Source organism: Esox lucius, chromosome 13 (assembly GCF_011004845.1).
Source record: "Esox lucius isolate fEsoLuc1 chromosome 13, fEsoLuc1.pri, whole genome shotgun sequence".
Classification (NCBI taxonomy): Eukaryota; Metazoa; Chordata; class Actinopteri; order Esociformes; family Esocidae; genus Esox; species Esox lucius.
In genome coordinates this window covers 30,491,478-30,506,166 of record NC_047581.1, presented here as the reverse complement: position 1 = coordinate 30,506,166, position 14,689 = coordinate 30,491,478, and the positions used below count along the sequence as shown (strand labels likewise).

General features: G+C 42.4%; 1 protein-coding gene across 1 annotated transcript in view; it reads left to right on the top strand.

The window, feature by feature from the left end:
* Positions 1-4,912: 4,912 nt before the first annotated feature.
* Positions 4,913-14,689, top strand: part of atp8b5a (ATPase phospholipid transporting 8B5a) — a 32,741-nt gene continuing 22,964 nt past the window's right edge. The window contains exon 1 of the mRNA XM_010876923.4: positions 4,913-5,463. The gene's annotated coding sequence lies outside the window, so the exon portion shown is untranslated. The remainder of the gene's footprint in view (positions 5,464-14,689) is intronic.

Genomic DNA, 14,689 nt, shown 5'->3' with positions numbered 1-14,689 from the left:
GTGCCTGTTTATGATAATAACCATTGCTAATCTAGACCATGTTAAGCACACAACTACGTATAAAAAGTAACATCCATTTTACTGGGTTTGGGCATCCCAGTAGACGACATTACTGATTCGTTTTTAGCATCTCTGTTACCTCTGAGACCTGAATAGTACCTTCCCCAACCCTACGTAGCATCGCTATGTGAACTGAGCAACCCATGCCTGTAAACAAATTAACTTATACTTAATATTTATTAATTTTAATAACCAACAGTAGCACTCTGCCTTGCTTTGTAGTGACACATTGGAAACAAGCTATTTTGACTGATGGTTCCAATACACTTTTAGCTAAAGATCACATCAACTGCACATAACATGGTATTTTTAGTCTAGCAGGGAAAGATGAACTGTTGATATGAACGATCAAGATGAACATTTGAATGTTTAGCAAGCGTATTTGTTCTAGCAGTGGCACCACTCCGCAAACTGAGCAGTTTATCCACAGTCATGATACCTGAATGTTGTAAGGTGCCTCGTTTTTTCAAATTGAGCGAAAAGACTTAGCTCTCACACTGACTGTCTCGCTCCTCTTGACTGTCGGTAAAATAATTTATTGTTAACACTCAAAATAAGTCAGTTTGGTGTGGTTAATATATCTTAACAATGCTTAGCATCAGCTTGTAATGTTGTCATGTCCTGTCCTTTTATCTAGCTAACAAGCTAACTTTAAAAGTAACGTTAACTAATGTTGATTTCAGAAAAAAAGCTGTGATCGTCTGTGCATTACCTTCCACGTCGTGCACATATCCCTCGATCCAGTTGCTGTATCCTTTCAGCAAAACAGCCCGGGGAATCATGCAGTCCTTATTGGCCCATTTTTCGACATGTTATTATTTCCACTGTTATTTCGGGAAGACATGAAAAATTTGATGTCCACACAGGTATCGCCATGATGACAGACACCCGCTGCTGCGCTCCGTCAATGAACTTCCGGTTTAGAGTGTACCCCCTAACCTCGTTTTGGATTTCAAGATGGAGGCGGGGTGAAAAAGGTCAATTAAGAGAGAAGACTCACGATAATATCAGATAAAACATCACCACGCTTGATGTAAATGAACGCCACCTGTTCAACAGCCCCTCCCCTTTCTCTGACTACGTTTACTATGCTAGTTTTCCGAGTAAAAAACAGGGAACGACACTTGCGGAAATCTGTCAATGTTTCCCTTACCGAAAACTGATAACGAGCAGGTTAAGTCAAAACATTTTGATTTGTTTGCCTGTTTAGGTTAGACTAACGATTGGCCACTCCATATACGGACCCGGATGGTTAGATACGCAAGACACGTGACGGTTGGCTGCTTTTCTCCCAACACCGTTGTTCATGAGGTAGATACCTAGCTAGTACCAAGCTAGATAATTTAGCTAGCAACATAGTAGACATTGGCTGTTAAACTTCCCGCAGGTACCATGGGATTTCTCTGTTCTCCTTGGACGTATCACAGACGACAGTCCCGCGGAGTACAGTCAGTAACGTTATTGTTGGCTGTAGGGTTGCTGCTCTAACAACTGTGGGTACAGGCACTAACAGACAGCTTACACTTAACGCGATAAGACAACTGAACCAAGAGAAAATTCTGCCTAACGGTGCATGCACACTATTCGCAAAATTTCGGATAGCCAACGCTAGCATCGCCCAGTGTGCTTCGCCTGTAGCATACTTGTAGGTGTGTCTTTGGACGAACTATAATAAGATAGGTTAGCTGACTGGTGGCTACCTAATTGTAGCAAGCTGGTTTGCTAGCTAGCATTGCAGGTTGTAAGAATGACATCAATGAGGCTTATTAATTGAGTAGGGACATAAAATGTATTAAAATAAGTTTCTATTCCAATGTTAACCATTGTAATAATCCTACGTTCCTTCATACAAATGTGCTATTCTCAAACCTTAATAAACAGCTTACCTGGTATTACATAACGCTAGTTCGCCCACAGACACACCCACAAGTATGTTACTGTGCGGTGCTAGCGTTGGCTATCAGAGATTTTGCGAAGAGAGACACTGCATTTTCTTTTGTATGCGTCTCTGTAGGCAAATAGTGTGTAATCTTACATCTCAAGGAATCCCATCACTGCTCATAAAAGTCTATGGAGTTGATATCTGTCAAAAGGTTAAGCGTACGAATTGTTGGGATTGTAAGGAAATCCATATGTAAATTGGTATGATCGTAAAAAAAAGGAATAAGTAAAACATGAAACGTAAGCGGGAAATTTGATCCGTGAATGTACAAATACCCTGTTACGATAACGGACTAATATTTTTTTCTTGTACAAATCTAGTTTAACAATTCTAAAATCCAGCATCATGTTCTGGAGTTTTGGCAGTTTTCATGTGCATAACTGCTCTTTGTTTGTGCATAAGTTTCATGTGTAATAAAAATCACAAGCTTATAGACATTTTATTATTGTGTAGGCCTACACACTTGTTGTGGTCTCAAATACTCAAGCAGCATTGCTTTATGGGTCTTCGGTTTTCCCTCCCTGGGTTGTTGCTGTACAATGAGAGTTTGTTAAAATACTAAATAACTAAAACGAAATGTTAAGCAATTACTACAGACATTCCAGGCCACACACAGCCATCATAAATAGTATGAATAGAACAGAATATTTTGACCTAAATCACTTTATTTAATTTTGCAGCTCAGAAGGATATTCTATGCAAGGGTATAGTGTGTCCTTGTCATTTTCACACATGTATTTTACCTTACTTGATAGCCCACTTGTGTAATGTCGTTATGCAACCTTATAAACCAACTATGGACTTGAAATGAAATCCGGAATAGCAACACTATGGTTGAACACTGGGCTAGCGGTCCAACTTATTGTTGCTAGCTACGTGCAGTTCATATCTTTGCAGATGCCAGATTACTGACAAAAGTTTGTATTTGTAAACAAATAAATGGAGACCTAAAGTAAGAATTCTATGTGTGAAACGTCTTAAAAGGGTGTTTGCACGTTACAGAGGAAATTTCACGCTTACGTTTCATGTTTTACGTCTGACCTTTTTACAAGCATACCAATTTACAAATGTATTTTCTTACGATCCCCACAATAAGTACGCTTAACACTTTGGCAGATATCTAACTCCATAAAAGTCATCCATCCTTTTAAAAGGACCGCAAAAGTTTAAGTTCTTTTAATTGTACGTAGAGCAATTCAAAACCACTTACGCAAAACGCTGTGATTGGTCAGTCCCCAGCGATAGGCATGGGTGATTCGCATAAAGTTGGAAAATCTAAACTTTTTTTCGCCTCTCACGGATTCTCTCGCCTCTCATCGCCCCACAAGCCACTTGCTCGCCATGCTTCCTTTTATTGAAATTAATGAAGACATCGCCCCCATCGTGAATAGTGTGAATGCACCATGTTCGCCCATGTGCCTGGTTCCACATGATGGTTACCCCGACTTTGCGTTGTTACCATAATAACAACAATGGGGATGGTGAAGCTAGGTTTGGTATGTTGTCTAAAATTGACTTGTTGTACGTTTTCGTAAATAAATAAAAATGAAAGACAACTACATTAAATAATGTGGTTGGCTAGGTAAGCAGATTATTTGTATTTATTACCTTTTTGCAATATTAATTTTGTTATAAGTATTAAGCTGTAGGCCTATTGTTGTAATTGTATTAGTATAGTTATTAGTTGAACAAAAGTTAGTACAAGACGAAACCAGAAATCACTTGCCCTTTTGGCATCGAGATAAGTAAACCATTATGTTTGTGATGGGAACACTGATTGGCCACACACTGGAGGGAAATCAACAACGGAGGGAGATGCAGTAGCCTACTTCACTAACAGTGCATATCAGTGCTACAGTCATGTTCCCTCATCATCGCATGCAGATATGGAAGCACCTTAAACAGCTGCTTGTTTTGGTGCTCATCAACAACTAATGTTTCTAGGTGCCTTCAGTCAAATTGGTGTCCTTATGTATTTTTTGCATTGGGTGTTGTTGTTAAATTGGTCTTTAATTTAGTTCGACGTGGCATTAAAAAAGTCTTAAATTTAAACTTGCTGAAACCTGCAGATACCCTGAATAATAAATAACAAAAGTGAAAATGATATATTTTTTAAATAACGTACAAGTTTTAAAAGGTCTTCGTTCGTTGCTCTTTATCTCCCACTCCTTTCCTCACTGTCTCTCCCCTCTCTCTTAATGTGCCTTAGTCACACCCAATCCTCTGTCCTCCTTCTTTGCCAGCCCTCTCTCTGCCTCCCTCCTCCTCCCTTGCACCCTCACACCCTCTTCTTCCACTCCCTTTCAGTCACTCTCTCACCTCCTCCCTTTCTCAGATAGGTACAACCAGAGGAGGTTCTGCTACCACATAAGAAAATGTATCCACTTTAAACTCTGAATGGATCACAATTGGATCCCCTATTGAATGACTTTGCATACCGTCACGGTGATCTGACAAGCAGTTGTGGATACGACACACACATAGTCAAGCATTGATGTATGCACACACACACATCTAGACAGTGCATACCATAACAATACACACCTATTAACACACAGAGACAATAGGTTGAAGAGTACTGTATGGAGTCAGAGATCGTCAGTTACTCAGGAGCTGCTTTCAGGTGAACAGTGAAAAGAGACTTTGGGTTTTCACACACACACACACACACACACACACAAGACCACATGGCACGTACACAGATACAACTACAGTTCAATGTGTGTGTCGTGTGAATTTCAAAAGTGTTTTTTTAGTCAGAGCAATAAGAAGAAGTGGAAGTGTGTGAGCGTGTGTGTGCAAGGTCAGCAGTGCTGTTCTGGCACTGAATTGTTTCCCCTATTTGGCATGCAGGAAATAAATACTTTAGCGAGAGAGAAAATTTTTCTCAAACAAAGAACACACGGAAGAGCAGCAGAGGAAGAAAAGAGATGAGAACGGACCACGGACACAGTATATGGAGTGAAGCAGAATCAGAGACATCAACATTAGGTCATTTTTAGATTTAGGGAGGATAGAAAAACGTGCCTAGGTTGCCGTTTACCTTGTGGGTTTTTGTGTGTGAGAGTGTGTGTGTTTCTTAGATTCCAAGCCCACCTCCCTCTCACCAGCTCGATGTGAGAGCAGACGAGAGAGGAGTAAAGTGAAGGGGGAGAGGGAGAGAAACAAGGAGTGACAAAGCTAAAACAAGGAGAGAGAGAGAGAGAAATGAGGGAGGGGTAGAATGACAGAATCAGAGGGGAAGTGTGTGAGACAGAATGAGGGAGGGGTGTTAGTATGTGTAAGACAGAGTAAGGGAGGGGTGTTAGTATGTAAAAGACAGAATGGGTGGGAGGAGGGGATAAAAAAGCTTTGAGGAAATACTAGCGGCACGTTCGCTGGTTGGACTTTCTCAAGACGGCTGGACCTTTCTGCCTCACTCAAACTTTGTCGAAAAGACACGCTTCGAACCGGGACTAACGGTAAGAACAGGAGCAAAAGTCTCTGCACCTCAGCATTAGGGGTTAAGGGTGAGAGGTCAAGGTGGGGGGGGGGCAAACACACAGGAAGTAGCGATGAATGAAACACAGTGTGCCCTCTGTCTCTTCATCTTTCCACTTTCCTTGCCTGGGGACTCCAGAAGCGAAGCAATGGAAAGAATGAGAGGGAAATGAGAGCTGGGTTTCCAAGAATGACAATGAGAGTACAACCAGGGTCAGAGGGGGAGAGAGAGCTAAAAGTAGGGAGAAAGGAAAGTAGACTGACAGGAAGAGAGCAAGAAAGGAAAAGAGAGAGCGAGAAAGCCATAATGTGAAAACATTGTGACCCATCTTTAAAACAGCACTCCAATGCTTCTATTATTGGCAAATGGGAAGTACATGGGTCCAGCTCACACACATGTCAACAATGGAATATAAAACTCTAAACTAATAATGTGGAGAATGAGAACGAAGTGGCAGGTTGACCGCGAGAACAATAATAACTAACCACCTAAGGATTCTGATTTACAACTTGTTTGTGAGAAATAAGAGACACTTTTTACCTAAACAGAAGGAATCATTAAAACTTATGAAAACGATCTCAAGCCAGTAAATGTTTTAGCTACACAATGTCATTTCAGCAGTCTGTCCTCTTAAACAGTCCTGATCATCTCATTCTTCGGTTTTTTGTCCACTAACTGCCAACTCAAAAGTTGATTCGATAATCAATTCACCTCAGCAATCACCTTCCAGCCCTTTCTAGTTGTTTTATATGTTATCTTTGGCTAACAGCTTCGCCAATACGTAGCCAAGCTTTGCTTAAAGTTAGCTATTCAGTGCAAACTATTCTCAAACTTTTTGCTAGCTCTTTGGCGCTATCTAGGCAATACCTGATATGAAGAATATGCTAAAGTATACAGAAACTGGTCTCAAAGTGATTCATTAACACTGCTGTATAGGTCATGTGATGAAATCCCTAGTATCTCATTGGTGCAGCCCTCCCCCATAGGCAAGCAGTCAACATGCTGTCTGAGCACTGGGCATCTTAGCCAACACTCAGAGCTTCTGCTGACATTGATAGAAGATAACTGAAAAGCTTGTTTATAGCAGTATTTTTTTTGCCGTAAATGTAAACAAAATTACCACTCTTTCATCAGAAGAGTATATATTTAAAATATTGAAAAATATATGTATATATTTGGAGCTTTATATATATATATATATATATATATACACAGCTCCAGAAAAAATGTAGAGACCACTGCAGGGTTAAAATTAAGAGACCACTGCAAATTGAACGCTTCTGTTCCTCACACACACACACATATATATATATACACTCACCTAAAGGATTATTAGGAACACCTGTTAAATTTCTCATTAATGCAATTATCTAATCAACCAATCACATGGCAGTTGCTTCAATACATTTAGGGGTGTGGTACTGGTCAAGACAATCTCCTGAACTCCAAACTGAAAATTTGAGCGTGGCATGGTTGTTGGTGCCAGACGAGCCGGTCTGAGTATTTCACAATCTGCTCAGTTACTGGGATTTTCACGCACAATCATTTCTAGGGTTTACAAAGAATGGTGTGAAAAGGGAAAAACATCCAATATGCGGCAGTCCTTTGGGCGACAATGCCTTGTTGATGCTAGAGGTCAGAGGAGAATGGGCCGACTGATTCAAGCTGATAAAAGAGCAACTTTGACTGAAATAACCACTCGTTACAACCGAGGTATGCAGCAAAGCATTTGTGAAGCCACAACACGCACAACCTTGAGGCGGATGGGCTACAACAGCAGAAGACCCCACCGGGTACCACTCATCTCCATTACAAAAAGGAAAAAGAGGCTACAATTTGCACAAGCTCACCAAAATTGGACAGTTGAAGACTGGAAGAATGTTGCCTGGTCTGATGAGTCTCGATTTCTGTTGAGACATTCAGATGGTAGAGTCAGAATTTGGCATAAACAGAATGAGAACATAGATCCATCATGCCTTGTTACCACTGTGCAGGCTGGTGGTGGTGGTGTAATGGTGTGGGGATGTTTTCTTGGCACACTTTAGGCCCTGTAGTGCCAATTGGGCATCGTTTAAATGCCACGGCCTACCTGAGCATTGTTTCTGACCATGTCCATCCCTTTATGACCACCATGTACCCATCCTCTGATGGCTACTTCCAGCAGGATAATGCACCATGTCACAAAGCTCGAATCATTTCAAATTGGTTTCTTGAACATGAGGACAATGAGTTCACTGTACTGAAATGGCCCCCACAGTCACCAGATCTCAACCCAATAGAGCATCTTTGGGATGTGGTGGAGCGGGAACTTCGTGCCCTGGATGTGCATCCCACAAATCTCCATCAACTGCAAGATGCTATCCTATCAATATGCGCCAACATTTCTAAAGAATTCTTTCAGCACCTTGTTGAATCAATGCCACGTAGAATTAAGACAGTTCTGAAGGCGAAAGGGGGTCAAACACAGTATTAGTATGGTGTTCCTAATAATCCTTTAGTTGAGTGTATATATATATATTTTTTTTTTATATACACAGTACCAGGCACAAGTTTGGACAGTTTTGGTTAGCTCTAACCAGGCACTTTGTGACAGCCATCGTTGAGTGTGTTGTTTATGACATTAGCAGCTAATTACACAGCCTTTGTTCCTGGGTTACATATCAGCTCTGCCTTGATGCTCAGCTCTATTGTTGCTGTGTTACATATCGGCTCTGCCTTGATGCTCAGCTTTATTGTTGCTGTGTTACATATCGGCTCTGCCTTGATGCTCAGCTTTATTGTTGCTGTGTTACATATCGGCTCTGCCTTGATGCTCAGCTTTATTGTTGCTGTGTTACATATCGGCTCTGCCTTGATGCTCAGCTCTATTGTTGCTGTGTTACATATCGGCTCTGCCTTGATGCTCAGCTTTATTGTTGCTGTGTTACATATCGGCTCTGCCTTGATGCTCAGCTTTATTGTTGTTGTGTTACATATCGGCTCTGCCTTGATGCTCCGCTCTATTGTTGCTGTGTTACATATCGGCTCTGCCTTGATGCTCAGCTTTATTGTTGCTGTGTTACATATCGGCTCTGCCTTGATGCTCAGCTCTATTGTTGCTGTGTTACATATCGGCTCTGCCTTGATGCTCAGCTGTATTGTTGCTGTGTTACATATCGGCTCTGCCTTGATGCTCAGCTTTATTGTTGCTGTGTTACATATCGACTCTGCCTTGATGCTCAGCTCTATTGTTGCTGTGTTACATATCGGCTCTGCCTTGATGCTCAGCTTTATTGTTGCTGTGTTACATATCGGCTCTGCCTTGATGCTCCGCTCTATTGTTGCTGTGTTACATATCGGCTCTGCCTTGATGCTCCGCTATATTGTTGCTGTGTTACATATCGGCTCTGCCTTGATGCTCAGCTCTATTGTTGCTGTGTTACATATCGGCTCTGCCTTGATGCTCAGCTTTATTGTTGCTGTGTTACATATCGGCTCTGCCTTGATGCTCAGCTCTATTGTTGCTGTGTTACATATCGGCTCTGCCTTGATGCTCAGCTTTATTGTTGCTGTGTTACATATCGGCTCTGCCTTGATGCTCAGCTTTATTGTTGCTGTGTTACATATCGGCTCTGCCTTGATGCTCAGCTCTATTGTTGCTGTGTTACATATCGGCTCTGCCTTGATGCTCAGCTCTATTGTTGCTGTGTTACATATCGGCTCTGCCTTGATGCTCCGCTCTATTGTTGCTGTGTTACATATCGGCTCTGCCTTGATGCTCAGCTCTATTGTTGCTGTGTTACATATCGGCTCTGCCTTGATGCTCCGCTCTATTGTTGCTGTGTTACATATCGGCTCTGCCTTGATGCTCCGCTCTATTGTTGCTGTGTTACATATCGGCTCTGCCTTGATGCTCAGCTCTATTGTTGCTGTGTTACATATCGGCTCTGCCTTGATGCTCAGCTTTATTGTTGCTGTGTTACATATCGGCTCTGCCTTGATGCTCAGCTTTATTGTTGCTGTGTTACATATCGGCTCTGCCTTGATGCTCAGCTTTATTGTTGCTGTGTTACATATCGGCTCTGCCTTGATGCTCAGCTCTATTGTTGCTGTGTTACATATCGGCTCTGCCTTGATGCTCAGCTTATTGTTGCTGTGTTACATATCGGCTCTGCCTTGATGCTCAGCTTTATTGTTGCTGTGTTACATATCGGCTCTGCCTTGATGCTCAGCTCTATTGTTGCTGTGTTACATATCGGCTCTGCCTTGATGCTCAGCTCTATTGTTGCTGTGTTACATATCGGCTCTGCCTTGATGCTCAGCTCTATTGTTGCTGTGTTACATATCGGCTCTGCCTTGATGCTCAGCTCTATTGTTGCTGTGTTACATATCGGCTCTGCCTTGATGCTCCGCTCTATTGTTGCTGTGTTACATATCGGCTCTGCCTTGATGCTCCGCTCTATTGTTGCTGTGTTACATATCGGCTCTGCCTTGATGCTCAGCTCTATTGTTGCTGTGTTACATATCGGCTCTGCCTTGATGCTCAGCTTTATTGTTGCTGTGTTACATATCGGCTCTGCCTTGATGCTCAGCTTTATTGTTGCTGTGTTACATATCGGCTCTGCCTTGATGCTCAGCTTTATTGTTGCTGTGTTACATATCGGCTCTGCCTTGATGCTCAGCTTTATTGTTGCTGTGTTACATATCGGCTCTGCCTTGATGCTCAGCTTTATTGTTGCTGTGTTACATATCGGCTCTGCCTTGATGCTCAGCTCTATTGTTGCTGTGTTCTCATTCATAGTGTACCTCTCAGGTGGGTGAAACTTTCCCCTGGTGACCTCTCAGTCCCCCCCATAGCCCATCAAAAATAAATTAATTATGGATGGACCAGCTGGTGACACATTCATAATATTCTCTTCCGTATTGAGGGGGTCAAATCTGCAGTCAAGCAGTTGACACTTTCCTGTGTTGTTTGTACATTATCTAAGAGGGGACACTGGTTTTTGGTGGCCTTGGAGGTGAATTATTCAGCAGTCGATTGTTTGGGGCTTTTGTGTTTCACTGCATCCCAGTCGAAAAGGAGTAAAGCCTGCGTCACTCTAATGTGACCCCATTTAACCCATCCCCTCTTCTTCTCCAAGTTTCTCCTCCCTTATTCTCTTCCTCCTCTCCAGCTCCTCTCCATCCCTGTTCTCTGTCTCCACTAAATTTCCTCCTCTTTTCCCCCTTCTGCCCTGTTAGATTCACAGCCAGCCAGCCGCCGCTGCATTCCTCCCCCCACCTGCACAAATTTACATATACATGTGGTTAGGTGATTTCCAATGCTTTAGTTGTTCTTCTACATGCAGAATCCACAAGGGGCCTTGCTGCAAACACACTACTGTCCACAGAAATCACTGAATAAACCTAAATATTCAATCTGTCCCTGGTTAAGTGATTTTTATTTATTGTTGCTGGGTACTTTAGTGTTCCAGAGTGTTGGGCCAGAAAATACAAGGTTGCTGGTTCTTATCCCAAACTGAGATGGTGTCGTTCTGTCTCTGAGACTGTTAATACATTAATACATGCAAATTGCAATCAATTTGCGTGTATTAATACATTTAAATACATGAAAACATGTTTATCTGGTTATAAACATAAATGCTGCAGCTGAATGATAATGATGTGAGGTCAGGTTGGCCTTCAGGATGTTGGTAGGGCTCTCTGTTGGAAGTGCTCCCTGTTGGTTGGGCTCCATGTTGGTATGGTTCCCTGTTGGTTGGGCTCCCTGTTGGTAGGCTCCCTGTTGGTAGGGCTCCCTGTTGGTAGGGCTCCCTGTTGGTTGGGCTCCATGTTGGTAGGGCTCCCTGTTGGTAGGGCTCCCTGTTGGTAGGCTCCCTGTTGGTTGGGCTCCATGTTGGTAGGGCTCCCTGTTGGTTGGGCTCCCTGTTGGTAGGGCTCCCTGTTGGTAGGGCTCCCTGTTGGTTGGGCTCCCTGTTGGTAGGGCTCCCTGTTGGTAGGGCTCCCTGTTGGTTGGGCTCCATGTTGGTAGGGCTCCCTGTTGGTAGGGCTCCCTGTTGGTAGGGCACCATGTTAGTAGGGCTCCTTGTTGGTAGGGCTCCCTGCTTGTGCAAGTATTCCCTTGCAATTTCCCCAGAATGCCGCGGCTCGTCATTCAACCTTCCAAAGTTCTCCTGTCACCCGGCTCCTCCTCTCACTCCGTATCTATTATTAGATTACGTGTTTGTCTTTGGAGAAGCAAGGACTTCTCTTACTCACTACCTAACCGAAGCAATGCTCAAACCCCTACATACATGCCCAAGCTCTTTGGTCTGCCACCTCGGGTTTCTTGGCCATGTAAGAGGACATCTCCCCCTCAGCCAAGTTACAGCTCCTCTCTGGCCTGGCATCAACGATGTGCAACCAGCTTCCCCTGGAGCTCATTTTCAGAACACTTCTACCTTATTAACGGGAATTTGTATCTAGTGTCTACCCCATGACTTCTTCCATTGCATAAATGCATTTGCGTCTGCGGTTGTTCCAGTCAGCTGTCACTCTGATGAATTGCTAAAATGTCTCTCATGGTTTAATCTCATGATGTCACTCTAAGAGAGGATCTCATTGAAACTGTTTGTGTTGCATCCAGTAGTTTTGCAACGTCCTCAGAGACCCATTCAGATCTTGTTTCAATTAAACCCACATTGTAGTATTTAGGCGTTGACTCTATTTTCTCTGGTCAGATGAACTCAGGGAGTTGGGTGGTGTATGAAATTAACCTTCAACTATTACCACAGTGGCCATGGCTAGGTGTGTTTTTAAAAGGTCAGTCGGTTGTTTTTTGCAGTGGACCAGTGGCAGACACTGGAACAGAACCCAATGTACTGTTAGGGAAAAGAGTTGCCATTTCAGTAGACCAAGTTCAGAATGTCCCATTCAGAGAGTAGACAAACAGTTTGGCACTAGAAGGGTAATTCTGTCATTTTTATCAAAATTGTCCTACTGTAATAGCCTTGTTCTTTTTAACATACTCCTGTACCGTAGTGGGATTATCCCAAATTCATGCTGTTACGAATACAATAAATACATTGCTGACAGCATTAGAACCACTGAAATGTTAAATCATTTATTTTTTAGAATCAATATTTTGGCAAGTATCTTTAATTCTCTCACTCTCATACCAGTTTATCTGAATGGAGGACCACAGTAATCACATGACCACCTATCTACTGATTCACTGATTCGTTTTCTTTCCATTATTGGTGTCAAAACATGGCTAGATTAAGCGTGGCTAGATTAAATATTTGCAGTTTGCAGTATTTCCATCTGTAGTTTTAATAGTAGCATATGTTAATTTCAGCCTCATTGATATTACACTCCTAAAACCCTGTCTTTAAGACAGTTTGACTTGATGCTTTCATCACACCTTCAAAAACCAATCAACGAGCTGCTGTCAGATCAGGACACCCACTGAATCACCCAACCCCTGTATTTGCTATCTGGTTGGGGAATTCCTGGTCATGAACTTTTCTGTGGAATGAAGCCTGAAATCAGCTCCATTGTGTCATTAGGACTTCCTGTTATTGTCAGGGGTTATCAGCAGTTGACAAAAGTGGCCCCAGGTTTTAAAACATAGTGTTACCTTAGATGGTCATTGTGGTATTTGAGAGAGACAGAGGGTCCCTTTGTGTTAGTGTGTGTGTGTGTGTGTGTGTCTGTGTCTGTGTGTATCTGCGTGTGTATGTGAACTCACCCTTTGGATAAGAGTGTCCGCTAACAGTTGTGTGGAGAGGAGTGACAACCTTTCGTGTGACCCAAAGCAGCCATGCGAAGGTGTGATCAGATCCTGGATCACACCTTCGCATTGGTTTTACACATTGGTTTTACTATCAAAGTGAGGACAGACAATTAAGAACCTTAAAATAAAATGGGTTTCTCCTAAGCCCTAACCGTAATCGTAACCTCAGTAACCTTTTATTGATGTTCTTCTTCATGATTTTATTGACAGGACAGTAGGAAGGAAACACAATGGGGGGGGGGGGGGGGGTATTTTGATGGATGCATAGAGGAAGGGCCTAGACTTTCAGCCAGTCTGAATTCAAACCCCCATCACCAGGGGGCATTTGTGGTCTGGAATTGGGAGATGAATGTCCAACACCAGAACCCTGCACTTAACCCCTAATTGTAACCCTAAACCCTAGTCTGCCCCCGCCAAATGTCCTCACTTCGCCTGATCGTCCTGAATAAGATAGTCAAACCGTAAGCTTGGCTTGAACCTCTCCAGATGAATTGTCTTGGAAATTTACCGCCCAGTTTATAAATATATACAGTAAATACAGCTACAGTTACCAGACAAACAAATCTTTATCTGATACTATTTATATCCTATGTTTTGTGTACAGGACCAGAGATAATCCCAATCAGCATGGAGATATAGTGGGGTGGATAGAGCACAGGCCTGTCAAGCATAGCTTCGAGGGAGGTCTCTCTGAAGCGTTTACTGGAAATTACTGCGGCTAGGGAATTCAAGAGACCCAAGATAGGGTGTACTCTTCTTTGGGTATAAAAAGTCTTAAAGTGTACGTTTGACACACACTCACAGAAAGTGAATTATTTTACACAGGGAGTTTGTGTTTGGATAGGTAGCTAGAAGCTATTGGATTTAATTAGTTACCTATTAACCTCTGACATCTCCTGTTGAAATTCAAATGTCACACTAGGGCTGGTATTCATTCAAACCCTGCATAGGAATGTTTAGCCACTGGTTATATATTATTCATCCCAGGCCCAAACTTCAAATTCTCACAAAAAGAAAGTATAGTAGTTACAGAAAGTCACCACCCCCTTTCAAAATGTTCACCTTTTTTGCCTTACAGATTGAAATAAAAACACACAAAATCTGACTTTATTCTGACTTTATTTATAAACTGTAAAAATGTAAACAGTAAAATACTGTATTTGGATAAGTGACTCCCCTCTCCCCTTAGAACTTGCTAAGGTATCATCAACATACTTCCAGACCACAAACCCAGCTAATTGGCCAGTCTGGTAGTATTTGTAGGTTTTATACAGTACCAAGACAAGTCTGGTAGTACTTGTAGGGTTTATACAGTACCTGGACCAGTCTGGTAGTAGTTGTAGGTTTTATACAATACCAAGACCAGTCTGGTAGTACTTGTAGGTTTTATACAGTACCAAGACCAGTCTGGTAGTACTTGTATGTTTTATACAGTACCTGGACCAGTCTGGTA